The sequence below is a fragment of the Etheostoma spectabile genome, chromosome 13 (assembly GCF_008692095.1).
Source record: "Etheostoma spectabile isolate EspeVRDwgs_2016 chromosome 13, UIUC_Espe_1.0, whole genome shotgun sequence".
In the NCBI taxonomy this organism is placed as follows: domain Eukaryota; kingdom Metazoa; phylum Chordata; class Actinopteri; order Perciformes; family Percidae; genus Etheostoma; species Etheostoma spectabile.
Window position 1 is genome coordinate 28,813,167 of NC_045745.1, and position 16,013 is coordinate 28,829,179.

At 40.9% G+C, this 16,013-nt stretch overlaps 1 protein-coding gene across 3 annotated transcripts in view; it reads left to right on the forward strand.

The window, feature by feature from the left end:
- LOC116700370 (roundabout homolog 1) overlaps positions 1–16,013 on the forward strand; it is an 85,657-nt gene that overhangs the window by 43,332 nt on the left and 26,312 nt on the right. Inside the window, exon 1 of one of the 3 annotated variants that reach the window (XM_032533493.1) lies at positions 3,411–3,494. The exons of the other annotated variants lie outside the window; for them this stretch is intronic. The gene's annotated coding sequence lies outside the window, so the exon portion shown is untranslated. Of the gene's footprint in view, positions 1–3,410; positions 3,495–16,013 lie in introns of those variants that run through there. 3 annotated transcript variants of the gene reach the window in all.

Genomic DNA, 16,013 nt, shown 5'->3' on the forward strand with positions numbered 1-16,013 from the left:
TGTTTGTGTGTGTGTGTTTGTGTGTGTGTGGGAGTGCAAATGTATACAAATATGTGTGTGCAAATGTGTGTGTATCTGTTTCACCATCTCCTCTGCATGCTGAGAAGGCAGATATCTCTAGAGGTTCTGTAATAGAGCGGATAGTGTTGCCCGCCTCACATTGCCATGGGGGATGGAGGTATAGTATTGGCTAGTGGGGAGGAGTAGAGAGAAAGAAATAGGGTAGAGGGCAAAGGATGATAGCATCCATCGTTAACTTACGTTAAGATATAAATGAAATCCTCCTCCATCAGCGTTTCAGCTGATATGAGTGTGAATGAATTAACTTTTCTTGTGCTGGACCAGGACATTGGAAGGGTTGCAACCATTTGTTTATCATTTTTAACCAGAGCTGACATGGTGGAGATATTTCCTCGCCTGCTGCGGTATAGCTATAACCTTTGGTGTTATAGATCTATGCTTTGAGATTTCTGTCTTTTCTCCAATTCAATGGTCCTGAATGCAATGTAGTTTGAGTTACCGAATTCTTGTGTGTATTTTGTAACATTGGTGAACCGGCCTTTTAACAGCACCGTTTTAGAGGGTAACAGTTTAAAGACAGTTTCAATGGCAACATCTATTCCCAGAAACAGTGTTATGTTACTCTGGATAATAGAAAAAAACATGCACTCAATGGTTTCCATGGGGATGATTATTTTATTAGAAAGTCTTTTTGTTGAGAACTGCTAAAGGTGATGCTGGTGGGTTATCCAGAGTAATAGGACCACTGGAAAGATATGTTGCTTTGTGTCATTTTTCAATGGTGTGAGCACCATAAGCAACATTTCATTTAACCTCCATTTTGTTGGTGTTGCAGCAGAAATCCTAGAGTCTGTTATCTCAGAACCTGGGCAAATAAAACCAAGACCATTTGCATGCCTGTATACCACTACAGCTAAGTGAGAACATGTTTTTGTAATTCAGATATATTTTCTATTTCTTTAATGGTACTATATGTATTAGGAACAGACACATAACAGTAATAGATATTAATGCTTCCTCCCTGAGCATGGGTGTGTAGTGGGGAACAGCAGCACAGCTAGATGGCTCCAGTACCAAATTGCTTCTGGGAGGTTGAAATGCAGAAAGCTTCACACTCCTGTGAACACACAGCGGGGAATGCACTGTACACTGTTTACAGTATACACAGTCTGCCATGTTTAATAACCCTCCCCGTCACTCCCATTTGGTTTCCGAACAGAACAACAAGCTCACAAACACCGGGACATTAACAGCCCATGCATGTTAGTCAGTACCCTTCAATTGATGTTATTAAACATGGGTTACCTTTAGCACCGACACCTACTGGGTCTAATCAAGGGTTTCAGTCCCAGTAAATCTCACTGTTCCTTGTAAGTTACTGTAAGTCTACGGCAAATGTATGTTGACCACCTGCTTTTTATTCACACCCCAAAGCAGCTGCATATGTGTATCAAGCAGAGCAGAATAAAACAACAAACCAATTAATTTGGACACATGCTGCCATGTGAGACAGTGAATAGAAATTAAGAAAACGGAAGTCAACCATGGCTAGACAGAAGAAGAAAAAAAGGTATTATGTGGATCTCAGGGGTTTGTTTTGTGGGAGGTGGAGATGCTGCAGAACTGAAGTGAAAATGATTAACACTGACCTTGACTGATTCTGTCCTCTACATTTTTTTTCTTCTTCATGGAGCCTTTTAGACAGTAAGACACTTTCTCTCCACAGACTGTCAAGGAAAACATTTCATTTGAGTCCACAGTGCCAGAAATGTCTATCCAGAAAAAAAAGGTTATCCTATCCCTAACTGCTCTCTTTCTCTTTTCCTCCTATTTGGATCCAGACAATGCTGAGTCTACTAAGATGAAGACAGCTGGAGGGATTACACTGAGCTAATTATAACATGTCTATCCATAATTGCAGCGGATTACGCTATTATTCATACAGAGCTTAACTGCACAAATGCCTTAACTGCCATCACATTACGTAGCATATCACACTATGTATTATTCACTATTTATACAGCTGAAACTAAATACCACTTTTCAGTTTCAGGAGCCTTGGTAAGGGCAAACAATAACCTAACCCTATTACACTATTACAGCTCTTTTCCCAGTCTGTGAGGCATCACTGATGACTCCATCAGGCTTGTGCATTAAGGGTATTGTTGAACAGAAATGAGGAAATGGCACGGCCCATTCAGGTAGCAGATCAATCAGTGAAAGCAATTCCTGGGGGAGTGCATGATTTAATGTATGGGCTGGCCTTAAGATGACAAGCAGACACATGAAGGAAATCATTTGAGCAAATACCAGAGTCTTAATGATCTGGTGAAACAGTACCCTCCTTTTCTCCACCCACTCACGCCTTTTTATGATAAGAGAAGTGAACATGTGGTTATAAGAACCCTTTTTTTAAACACAGTCTTGGAAATGTGCTTGCTTGGCAACATTACTTAACCATGTGTGTCATGTTATAGTAGAACAGTGCATGGTCAACCTCACAAGATATGTTAGGTTTTTAGTCAGATTTGAATTCAATTCAATTTAATTTATAGTTACAACAGTTATATCAAGACATTTTTCAGATAGAGTAGGTCTAGACTGCGCTCCATAATTTACAAAGAGCCATCAATTCCAGTAATTCCCCCAAGAGCAAGCATTTAGTGTGACAGGGGCGAGGAAAAACTTCATTTTAAGGATAAACCGCGGACAGACCCAGGCTCTTGGTAGGCGGTGTCTGACGGTGCCGGATGGGGTTGTGCAATCCTAGTCTCAACAAAAATGATGTAACTATGACTAGAAATAATAGTTGTAGTAGTTAATGGCATTGGCAAAACATGTAGATTCATGGGTCAATATTTGACAATCCCTGACCTGTTAATTAGCAGGAGACTGACAGACACAGAAATGTGTCACTGCATGAGTTCTAGTGGAAGTGAATGAAAGGCGAAAGAGATATTCCCGGAGCATGGTGCAAGTGTTTGCATGTCCTCCCATCTAGCTGTATCTCTCTTTTGCCAGGATGACAGTATGTTGTTTATCAACCTCGCTGTTTTTTTAAATAATCTTTTTAGCAGTGTGTTCACTTTGCTCCCTCCTACCTCCTGCCCATCAGAGCAGCTGTCTCCATTCACATGGTACAGCCAGCCAACCTTGACGTTTCCTTTGCACTGCTGCTAAAACCAATTAAATTTACAGCAAAGAAATCACCTGATTACAAAGCTACAGAGCACCCCCCTCCACCCCACCCATTCCCTCTGGTGTGGGTATTCATGTGTGCATCTGTGTATGCATGCCACTAAGGGCAATGTTAAGAGCAGATCAGGTGGGGACGTGACATACTTTCTGGTTGTGTGTGTGCCTGTCTCTTTGCTAATCCATATGGGTGCCGCACTAATTAAATCCAGCGGCTCAACCATTCACACCACTAGCTGCTTGGCACTGAGCGAAAAAATCTGTTGGTGTTTTGCCAGGTAATATGACAAAATCAGCGGGGGGAGTTTATCGTGTGTGTGTGTGTGTTAATGTCAGCTAAAGAGAAGGGGGTGTGATTGCGGCTGCTTGTGTGCAAAAGTGAGAGGGAGCGAGCTGGCCTGCATAGACGCATTACAGACATTATTTCTGGTGAAGTGTTTGTAGATGGGACAGGTAGATTGGCTGCTGATGATGTAGATGCCTGTGTAAGAGGTGAGCTTTTGTCAGCAGGGTTAATAGCAGAGGGGACATCATGTCATGCAAGACTTCCTAACTGAGCCAGCCCCGCTGGAGTCAGTGAGACAGACTGGCTGGCAGGCTGCTTGTCTCTCCAGAAGTGGGTGCCTCTCTCAGCAATTTCCAGACCTTATCAAATCTAAACAGTATAAATGTGTGCCTTTCCTCACCCCTGACCCCATCACTCCCTGTGGCTTTCCACAAGCTCTTTCCATCTCCACAGCTGAAACGTATTATTGTGTTTTAAATTAGGCAGCTTTAGCCCCAGATTTATTCTCTTGAGTGCATCCTTTCCATTTTTGCTCTCCAAAATCGTTTGACTGGAAATGTTTTTTTTTTTTATTGTTTATCATTTGAGTGTGCATGAGTGAGGTCACCTGTCCGCAAGGATTTTATAATTGTCTGCTTGATGTGTGTTTCCCAGTAATTTCACAGCCAACGTGCTGATGTTCTTTACGGTTTGTGTGACGGGTATGTGCTTGATTAGTCTGCTGCATGGGAGGGCTAATGTGTCGCCTTATTGGTGTTGTGTTAACAGGATAAAGATTTATAGGGGAGCAGAGCAGAATGTGTTCTGTGGTCCACACAACACATAGATAAATAAATGGAAATTGGGTCCATTTGTCACTGCCTGGCCCTGCCTGGGCTTGGCGTACCTGTGGAGTGCGGAGCCCAGCAGAGATGTGACAGTTTGTAGTTGTAAGTACATTATCGGGTCGTATATCACACAGCCTCCTCCAGTCCCCTGCACATACTACTACTGACTTAATCCTCCAAAGGAGATACAAAGGCAAAGAGCTATACTTCTGTTCGATTTCCTGCTGTTTGTTCTCAGACCTGTTGAAAAAACACATCACTGGTTGAGTTTGTTGCTGTAATGAAGAGCTTCATGAAGCTTGGAAACCACATCCTGAAAGAGAAGAACAATAAAAACAGAAACAGAGGATCAATGCCCATATTTTCTATTGATGTGCAAATTATAATTTGCAGTCTTTATTTACTGAAAAGTCCTCAACAGTGTGATTATTATCTTATATTAACCTTAGTTCAGTTAAAGTTTGCAGCATATTGTTGATAGCATGAAATAATATTGGCAAAGTGTAATGTTTTTCATTCACAGCAGGTATTTTGGTATCTAAAAGGATAAGATGTGTCAGACAGTTTATTGAAAATCATACACTGAAAGGCATTATCAAAACATAAAGGGAGACAAACCACTTATCTGAGCACATCCGTTGTTTTTTGAAAATGCAATTGCCTTTTGTGTCTCGAAGTCTTGAATTATTGTGTCACATTAAGGCCACAAATACAAAGAGATACTGACATTGGTAGTGGACTTAAAAATCAGCCCTGCATGTGGGTACATTTTGGTTAATGTTAGGAAATGATCATGGCTTCAGTTAAAAGTGAATCAAGTAAATATGTCCTGTGGAGGGCTTCAAGGCGTTGACTTTTTAAAAAATATTTCAGACCACGATTGTTCCCTAACCTTGATCAAGTGCTTTGAGGTTCCTAAACATAACCATTTAGTCGAATCACATTTTAATCACAAGCTGGGATTGGATTTCAGGAGCAGATATTTTATTTTGTCTCAACATTTTGCAAATAAATTCACCACCAATATTTTGCACATGACCATATTAGGATAATTATCGTTTCCTCCTTATGGTGATGAAAAATAGAATCCAAAACACACAGTATGTAACTGTCGGGATTGTTTATTACGCACATTTTCTCTGTAATTTCTTCGGCTCATAATGTGGCACTAAATGGGGAAAAATCTTCTCATGCACAAAATAAGTGCTGGGTTTACCAGAAGCAATAGCAGTTTCTTTGGAACCTAGAAAAAGGGGGTAATTATCATGTTGTGCGATAGCTTCCATGGCTACACGGACAAAAGGAAACTTCAGCAATATGAAACCTAATAAAATGTAAAAACAATGCAGCACAGTTAAACCATTATATTTGAGTTAAAGCTATCGCATAAATGAACAAGCTAAAGCAGAATCTCACTTGAAGGTAATCTGCACCTCAAGTATGTATTTGAAATATAAGACAAAGCTTCATGAAGTGTGTAGGATCTCATTGGACTCGTTTTACTGTAATGTTCAGCCAGCAGTTTTTTCTATTCATTTTTCTCTTCCATGTTTTTTTTTTTCATGCAGAAGAAAGAGAGAGAGAGAAAGACGTTGAGGCAGAGACAGACAAGAAGCCACAGTGCAGTTGTGTGGTTTCCTCTGGCATTCTGCTGACATGGGATCCATTAGGAGGTTTTGGAAGGGTTGGGGGTGGAGAATGCACAACAGGACCGAGAGAGAGAGAGAGAAAAAAAAGAGTGAAGTGAGGGCCTAAAAATCAGTGAGGAAAATCTAGCATAGCTGAAAGACATTAAGGGCAGGTTTGAAGCAGGAGAGAAGAAAAAGTAGATGGGGAGGAGCAAAGCCTTAAGAGATGGTGCGATAGCTTAGAGGAAACAAAGGAGATGGGAGTAATCAGAGATTGAAGTTGGAAGACAGGAAAACACAAGGGAGAATGGAAAAGTGATGAGGGTGAACAGGAGTGTACATGGAAGGAAAGGAAAAGAGATGAGAAGAGAGCTGGTGGGGGGCTGATTCAGCTTACTTGCACTGGCGGAGAATCAAAGCGGCATGGTGGAGCCGAATGTAGCACTATTACAAAAAAAATATTCAGGTGTGCACTTGCCTCAACCAAATTGCCAATGACACACACTATTGACCTCATCTTGGTCTGCTAATTTGCTCCCATCCAGTCAGGTGAGTCACCTCAGGACTGACTCAGGAAAGGTGCTCTTATTTCAACAGAGCGTTTCCACGGCATACCCCTTACTAATGATAAGGCAGGGTGTCTGTACACACACTTAGTGATCTCTCCTGTGGTGCCCAAATGATACCCTCCGTCCCTGTCATCACTAGAGCCTCTCGCACGCCAACTAAATGGGAGTGTCATTGTCAAGGAGATTGAAAACACCTGGAGGCTGTCATCATACGACAGCAGTCGTCTATTCGGCCATATTTACGTGGAATCAAACATTGACAGATGAGTGTTTGTAGCCACAGGGCCGCGGCGGTGTTTGTGATAGGGATTTACAGAATAACAGAGATGGTGTGGTGGAGAAAGAGGATAACGGAGGGCTGTATTAGCTTTATTTTCCAAATGTGCTTCATGTAATTACAGATGCTTCTCAGGGCCGTAGCTCTTTCACTTTGCTCACTTTTCGAGGAACGTTTTCACATGCAAATATCCACTCTCCCGATTTGTGCCTCTGACCACAACATCAAACGGAATGAGCTATCAGAGACGAAACCGCGCGTAGCATTCAATATCAATTTTTTTTTTCCTCTTGCTTTGCATATCATTTTCGAGCTCTCTGCTTCTCCCTCCCCCATACCTAGCCACAAACTCTCCTTGTCAGAAAGACAAATTACCCAGTGGGCTGCTTTTTTAGCTGTGCTTTCTGTACAATAATCAATTTGAGAATGAGAGAAAGAGAAGGCTCGAGAAACGTGAAATTATTCATCAGGGTCTCTCAGTAGCCGGGCTGTAGAGGTGTGGGGGATGGTAGGGGCTACCTCGTCCTCCGTGAGATAATTAGGGAGAAGACTGAAAAGCAGAAGTAAGGGCAAGACTACAGGCCTGCAGTGATAGTAAAAAAAAAAAAAAAGAGAGAGAGATGGAGAGTGGTAGGTGCAGACATTAGGGATCGTAGCCACTCTGAGAGCAGCTTGTTGTTATATTTGGAAATCTTGAGATGGTGTTTAGTTTGTCGTCCCAGCAACAGACCGATACACAGGAGAGGACGGAGGACAGACAGACAGCTGGGGCTGGTGACGAGTGACGGGGAAGTGCAGAGAGGAGGAGGAGGAAGAAGAGCTCTAAAGGGGAGCATGACTGAGAGTTACCTTCAGCTAAACTACCCAGGAGAAAAGAAGCATAGCGCGAGGAGGGGAAAAATGAGCCAGGCTCTCTTGTGTGGCGGGTGTTTATTCAAAGACCTCTTGTTTCCTACCAATTAACGGCGCTGGGGACTGCTTCAGAATAATCCTCCCTTGGTCTCACTCCCTTCTCTGTCTTCACTCTCTTCTTCCCTTCCTCTGCAATGTTTGCTCCGTCTGCAATCTTTCATCATTTAAACATCTCACAACGCACATTTTTGCACGTGGTTTTACTTTCTAAGTTCTCCCATCTTGTTTCTCCTTATCTTGTTTTAATTACTTGTATTATCTTCAACAGCCTGGATTTGTTCTGTTCTTATCCCGGCCCTGCTCTGTGCTGCTGCATCGACCCAATTTCCCCAGAGGGATCATTAACGTTTCATCTTTCACCCCTCATTCATTTCTCTCTCCATTCATTCCTCCCTGATGTGGCTCGGTCCAACCCAAACAAGCTTGTCGTTATTCTCTATTTCTCTTCCCGGACCCACTCTTAATCACCTGTCTTTAGCGTCTCCATGACTTGAAGGGGTTATAAGTACCAAAGGAGTAGTAGAAATAGAGCACATATGAGGAATTTGTAGATGGATGTGATCAGTTTTTTTAAATTTTTGAAACCCCTTTTTGAGTTTATGGTGATATGGTGCCTATATACAGTATGCAGTTTATATCTATTTCTAGAAACTGTCTTGGAGGGTGAGAATGCTTGAAAACAATGGTTGTTTTATACCATCCATACTGGAGTAGTTGTAATGTGGTACTGTTTTTACCAAATACCACATCTATTTGCCTTTGCCTTATCAATATTAAAGACCTGACATGCCGCGCCATTTGGCTCTACATTGGCCAATCATCCATTATGTTTTTAATAATAATGTATCCTTTACTGTACATTATGTATGTATGTATGTATGCATGCATGCATGTATCCTATATTTTCATTCCGCTAGACCCATCTCTATCTCCATATCCATCAGGAAATAATGTGCAGAACAGTGTCAAATGCACCCTCTATACATGCCTTGTAGCCAAGTGATTTTACTATCTGCAACTGCACTGTCAGCATCTTTCCCCGTCACGATAATGTAATTTTCCCTGGTTGAATAAAGGCATTGTTGTGTTATGTTGTGTCTCTCACAACAAACTGCCTGAGATACACATAATATGCCTGAGATACACGTAATATGGCTCGGAATAAAAATGCAATAGTCCCAGATATTTGTGTGAAAACAGCCCATCATTCTTGGGATCTCTGTCTGTCTTTTTTTTTTCTGTCACACAGGAGAGCATTACATACCTTACATAGCCTCTTTCTCTCCTGGGCCCAGAATTGTCTCTCAGATTGATGGCAGAGGAAGGACTAGGGCACCTTAGGGTACATTAGAATGCAGAACATGGCTGTAACTGTGGGTGTATTGTGTGTGTGTGTGTGTGTGTGTGTGTATGCATGTGTGTGTGTGTTTGTTTGAATCTAACTTTGCTTATTTTGGCTCCAGCCTCGCCATGAAGAAAAAAAACATTACATTGCAGTGACTGTTGAGTCGTCTCATTCAGTGTTACCTTCCCTGTAGCTCTTTGTTTCTTTGTGTCTGTATCTCTACTCCTACCCATGCTTGAATGTCTTTGTCTTGCTCACTTTTCTCTTTGTTACAGTACATCGCCCTCCCCACCACCAGTTCTTCCTCATCCGCCTCAACATCGCCTCTCTTTGTGACCCGGGTGCACTCCTCCCTTGGAGCATCTCTCCTGGGTTTTCTTTATTATTTCTACCTCTACCCACTTTGTCTTCTTTCACAAACAAAGGCCAGGTAGGAATTAGGGTAGATTCAAATTAAACAAAGAGCAGCCCACTAAGCTCCAGATTGATGCTTTGTCTGCAGTGTGTAATTGCACATACCCCGAAGTTTGCCCCTCTTTGCTTTTTGTGTACAGTTCATAGAAGTTGCTTATTTAGAACTCAACCTAGCCCGAGGAGATTCTCCAAACACCATCACTAAGGTCATACTGCTCAAACAAAGGTTTCACTGGGCCAGTATACTGGAATACATTTTTCTCAAGGTCTGTCTGCTGTCTGCTTTCCACTTCTTTTGTTTTGTCGAACAAAGCCTGCAACATCTTCCTGACCAGTCTCACTCCTTCAGGGGGATTCATTGGCCTTATTAGTGGAAAAAAATCTTGCAATGTGTTTTTTTTGTCCGTGCAAAAAAAGGAATTGACACACACGCACACACTTACATACGCGCTTCCCTTTGCTAACCATGTTTTATCTACTCGTTAAAATTACCAATTACCAATTACTCTGTCAAACACTGCCAACGTTTTGCAGTGTGGCACATTTATTGAAATGGTAATGCAACCATCTCAAAGTGAAAGTCTTTCATTCACTGGCTTCTAAGTGGATTTATTCATGACAATTTACTCTTCTCATGCAGGATTACACTAATGACAGGGTTAAAGGGTGGTGCATGTGTGTGTGTGTGAGTGGCTTTTCTCTGCTTTTATGTGAGGGACTCTTGCCCCAGAGAGAAAGGGCCACGTTTCTACTGCCTCCAGCTCTCTCCATTATTCAGAAGAAGAGGACTTGATTTTTGGTTTTGTACCATTTCCCATTTTCATTGCACTTCCTGCCTTCTAAAGGATTCCGGTGGCGTTTATAGTTGTCACTGTTTTTTGTTTTTTTTGTGAGGTTTTATTTGATTTGAATCACAAACTAGTGAGTGAATTGCCTCTCCCCTGGAACAGGCCTTAAATGTAATAAAGCAAGGCGTGGGAGCTACAGGACCAGACGGGAGGCCATCTCCTTGCAGGAGGTCAGGTCCCTATGGGGAGGTATTGTTAGCTCAGATCTCAATATGTAGGTCATTGTGCTTTGAGTTCAACAATCCCCAGGTCTTGCTTCTTCTCTATTGTCATTTCAGCTGGCTACTGTCAACACCCTGTCACACCTCTCTCTCTCCGTGTCCCCTTGCCTCTCGCTCATTAGTGCCATCCACCTAGCATTCTCGGTTGTTTGCTCTGTCGCCTCCCATTATCACACCAGACGGAATTCTTGTTTTGTTTGGAACAATAGGTGGTCATATGAATTTATGGCCATTGGTTCATGGTTTACAACGTGTCTATTTACAATAACAGGTGGTAGGAGCAGACTCCACCCACCCATATACACATTTGATTTAGACTTTAGAAAGAATCAAAGGTTGTCAACTTGATACCTTCAGTGAACGCGTTTTAGAGAACCACGTCCTTCCACATGCACTGTGTGCCCTGAGGAAGGAGACGCTTGCCCGAAGGCATTTGCACTGATTGAACGGACCAGGCTGTGTCTGATATACTGTCTGTTCATTTATTTTGCTTAATTGAAGCTTCTGCTGAGTGAAATAGTGAAGCCTTAGCTAAATTAATTTACTTAAAAGTGATTAGCATGTTGGAGGATTTTAATGATTGTGTATGATGATGTGTGTGATGCTAGAGGAAATAATATTTAAAAGTAATAATAAATAATAATAAAAGACAAATGCTATTTAGAGTAACTATTTTTAATTTATTTTTCCTTTTTATTGTAAAGTAATCACATATAAGGAGAGGCCAATTTAACAAGTGCCCTGTGGGTTTACTCCCACACTCCTGTGACAAACAGGTCAGTTAAAACATATTCTAGATCTTTGACTTTCCACTTCCGGGATTGCCCCGTTGCCGCCGGAAAATCTGCCGGATTTTACAAATTTATTGCGTTGGGCTTCCTTTGTGTTGGCATTTTAAACTCCTGTCAGTTTATGAGGACTATGGTTAACCTTTTGTCAGATCTCTGCAAGGTGAATTCAGACAGACTATCTGTCCAATCTTTCTAAAACATCTTTTAAACAAACACATGTTCAACACAAACGAGCCCATTGCGCAGCAGCACCGCTGCTTTTATCTGGTGCTTAGCACCGCCCGAGACGATTGTGATTGGTTTAAAGAAATAAACCACAACACGTTTTCCTTCCATCCCTGTATGCTTTGTGGAGTAGCCAGACTCTCCTCCAGCACGCTTTGGAGGAAGGTCTGGCAAAGCGAGACTAGTTAAAACATAATAAATACAACATTTCCCCTGGTACATGTAGCATGGAAGCCTGTCATTGTTGCAGAAATGTGAAGTAATAGATAGTTGAGATACTATAACCCACTGTATTACATTATAAGCAAAGTACTGTAGGAACAACTAGTAGTCCACTTGTATAAACCCCCACAGGTATAGATGGCTTTTAGCCCAGTGGCAGAAAACACATAGGTATGATAACAAGACCGCTTGTATTAAAATAATATTTTTATGTTGCAAGTTGAATAATGATAAGGTTAACTTTCATTCAGTTAGTCAGAGCCGATTGGTAATCCTGACATGGTAAAGTTTTTAATGGATTTGTAAGCTTTGCAGAAGTAATCTTCAGCTGAGTTTGTTCGGGGGGGTTGACATTTAGCAGTCTGATCCCTGTACTATTTACTATAGCCGGGCTTGTCATTATCCCCAGTGGTATGAGACTGGGCTTCTGTACAGAAGGCAACAACAATGTTATCATAGCAATTAAATAGCATTACACATTGGGATCAGTGTGGTCTTTGCTGATTTCTAACTTTAAAAAATGACAGTTTACTATACAGGAGGTTTTGTCCAGTGTAATGTACCATTAGGTCTGAATATTAGAGCTTCACAGGCAGAGCCGACCTGCTTTAAGTTGTCTGCGCCAGAGTAAATGAGCATAAGTTATGTGTGGGAATGTTTTCAATAAAAACACTCTGTATCCGCCCGAACAAAGGCACAAGTGTACAGTATGTGTGTGTTTGTTTCACTGAAGATAGGTAACAACGTGTCGGCATGTATTTCATTAGCCTTTAATTCTCTTTTAACCTCTCACAAAGTCTGCTGTTGATACCATTTTCCAAAGCTCTTAAAGACCTCTACACCACGTTTCTCATTCTTTAATCTTAAAACCAAACAATATAAGTTTCTGTATGCCTGTATTTATCTTTCTCAATTGATTTAGTATTCAGTATTTGATATTGGTTTTGTTTTAATACTGCACCATCACATGTGTTAAATCTAGTCACAATAAAAATCTGATCATCACCCTGGGAATTTGTAGTGTTGTGTTTTATTTTTGTAAGGCAAGTGAGAGAAATCCAGATGTTTTAGGCAACAACAGGAACTGTGAGACAACCTTTTCCACTTTTCTTTGATTGACAATTTACCTAACCCCATTATAGCTGTTTCACCCAGCTCTTCTGCCACTAATTATCCAAAGCTGCTTCATGTCCGCCTGTCTCTCTGTATCTGCCCTCTCCTTCATTCTCAGCACAGCTTTTTCCTCTTTCTTTTTCTCCTGTCTCCCTTCTTACAGAGGCATAGGACGAGTGGAGGAGATTAATATGGAGGTTACACAATCCTTTTAGCTGGTTTTAATGTGTGCTCCTCACGAGTGATGTGTTCTGCACGTACATCAACAGGATTAGAGTGTCAAAAAATCCGAGAGAACTGATGAACCGGTGCATCCATCCTTACACACACACTCACATGGCATCATTGTACCCATAAACCCCCTGTCAGAATGCAGTGCCTTTTAACAGGTTGTGTGTATGTCCGCTGCACATGTACCATCAATTTCTTCCCACTTTACTCTGCCTTTATCTTTTGTTTTTGTGTTTTTTCATAGTGCAAAACAGCAGAACTTAACAGACTTAGTAAAGTAAAACATAGAAACATGACTGTGGGTTGGAATTAAAACTTTAAAAAAAATCTTTCTGTGTGCTAATGATAATAAGAGTTGAAAAAGAGGAGAAACGGGTATCGACAAAATGGTAATTGTCACAAGACAGCGTGAGATAAACATGATGGTATGTGCAAAATAAAATAAATAAAGTTCTGTTACAAATCCACTTTAGGTCAGCATTAATCTAACAGGTCTGACATGGAGGTAGGCTATCTGAGTCTAAGAGAGAAAGTGAGCAAGAGAAAAGAGTAAAAGTGTAATGTTAGGCCCAACAAATATTATAACCGGGAGCTTTATCTCGGTAAGTGAGCCCCTATGTTGAGTTAATTGGCTTGCCAAACGTAAGATAGATTTATGGCCTTGCATGCAAAAAGACATGTTTGCCCTGGGACTTTACCGTGTAATGATTTTTGTGCAGAAAATGAAATTCAAATAGGGGAGCTTGGGGAGGACAGGGAAGGGTTTTTTGTTTGCTTCATAAGCAGTGTGTGGTGTCTTCTGGATGCGAATGTGTATTCCCCAAATCTCGTGTGGCGTAGGTACGAGACTGAGCTAATGCATGTATTCCAATTTGTAGGTGCAGGACTGTCTTTTTTATTGGATTTGCTTGGTTGCAGTTCATATTGTGCTATTGGCTTCGGTATGTGCTTGCAAAGGGATACAGGGCCCACTGGACCTCCTGTGTGAGTCTATGTGTGTCTGTCTCTTTTTTCGATCTATCTCACCAGCTACAGTACAGTACATATTGTTTTTTTTTTCTGTGGATCAGCTGTTTCTCCTGCAGCTTTCTGTCTCTCCAGACTACATCTCTGTAAGAACAAGGAGGAGAAGAAGAGTAGGAGGGGGTGGAGGAGGACAAGGGGGGAGATGGATAGAATTAGAGAGGTAGGGGGTAGGGAGAGGTCAGGAGATAGAAAGTCAAGGATTTTATATCTGCTGGGTTTGGATGATAGTTGTATTTTTTAGTCTAGCTTTAGGTACAAAAGCCAAGGATTTCATATCTGCTGGGGTTGGACGATAGCTGTATTTTTAAGGCTAGCTTTGGGTATTTATTAAGTTTATGTATTTTCAAGTCAGTGGCTCTGGGGTATTTTTGTCAAAGAAGGCTGGTTTGTATTTAGGCTGGAATGAATGTTTTTAAGCACTGGGACACATTACTACAGGACAGCGTAATAGACGCCAGTACTTATTTTTACTTATTACTACTTACTCTTAGAATAATGTGTTTTAGTGCGGTCTCAGGCCAGAGTGCCATGGAACAGAGAAGGAACCATAATTCCAGCCTCAGCCATTTTTCCATTTTAGTATTTACATATCACTGACATGGTCAGATGACGTCTAAGAAAAATAGTCACACTGTGCCTATAATATGTAAGGAATAACAAGAGTACATATGGGCAGTACCATATGTTTATATTATAATACAATTTGTATTATAATACATATATTTTCTAGGTAGTATTTTATTAAAGTTTCATGTTTGTCCCCCAGTGTGTACTAAGTCACTGATTAAAAATTCATGGGGTTACGATGAATTTAAAAGTGAAATAGAGTGCCTGTTAAATGACATTCAATCAGTGACATTCCCTTGTTACTGTTTATGTATGGTATTGAGTTAAAACAGTCAGATACTTAGCTTTTCAAATGTGGGGTTTGTCTTTTATTTAATTAAAAACATGTAAGCCTCCGGTAACATGTGATAGTTATCTTTACAGTATTTTAGACATTTGATTCCATTTTACTGGAATTTTATTTCTGTTTAAAGAATAGCTCAACATTTTGGGAATTCCTAGAGTCTTGTCATCACCCAGAGATTGCCAGGCAACCAGCAGAGACTCCAGAAAGTCACTGCTCCCGTCCAAGAAATGGTCCAGCCCATAACCGAAAATCTCTTAAAGTAACAGCCTGTCAATTTTACCCATTGTTTTTTTGTAAATTACAAATGTAACAAAAACACATCATTTGCTAATTAATGATTGAGCTTTAACGGTGCCAGAAAGTGGATCTATTTCTACTTTGGACCAAGCCAGTTTAGCTGTTTCCAGTCTTTATTCTACTGTAAGCTAAGCTACGTGGCTGCTGGCTCTATAGGTTCATATTTAGTGCACAGATATGAGAGTGGTATCGGTTTTCTCATCTAACTCTCTGCAAGAAAGGAAATACCAAACTATTCCTTTACACTTGATGTCAAAGACAAAACCTTTTCTGACAAAAGAGGATACATGCTGCAATTGAGGACTAACTGTTCAGATTACTGAATCTGAATGTTGAGAAGGTGAAGGTTCCATCCATTTAATTCTCTCACAAAGAAAACTATTTATTATACAGTTGGCTGTTAATAATGCTTATCAAGCTCAGACCCTTCTGATTGTAAAACATCTTTCCTTCTTAATGTTAAAGTCCTAGGGTCAGCAGTGACTTGCATGCAATGGCATGTTTCCTCTCTTTCATTTGTGTTCTGCGTCCGTTTTTTGTTAGATGAGGATTCTGCAGAACGATATAACATAAGAAAATATAAAACACATCAAACTAATGATGTGGAAATGCCAAAGTGTTGTACTTTCTTCTTCATAAAAAACTCAAATCT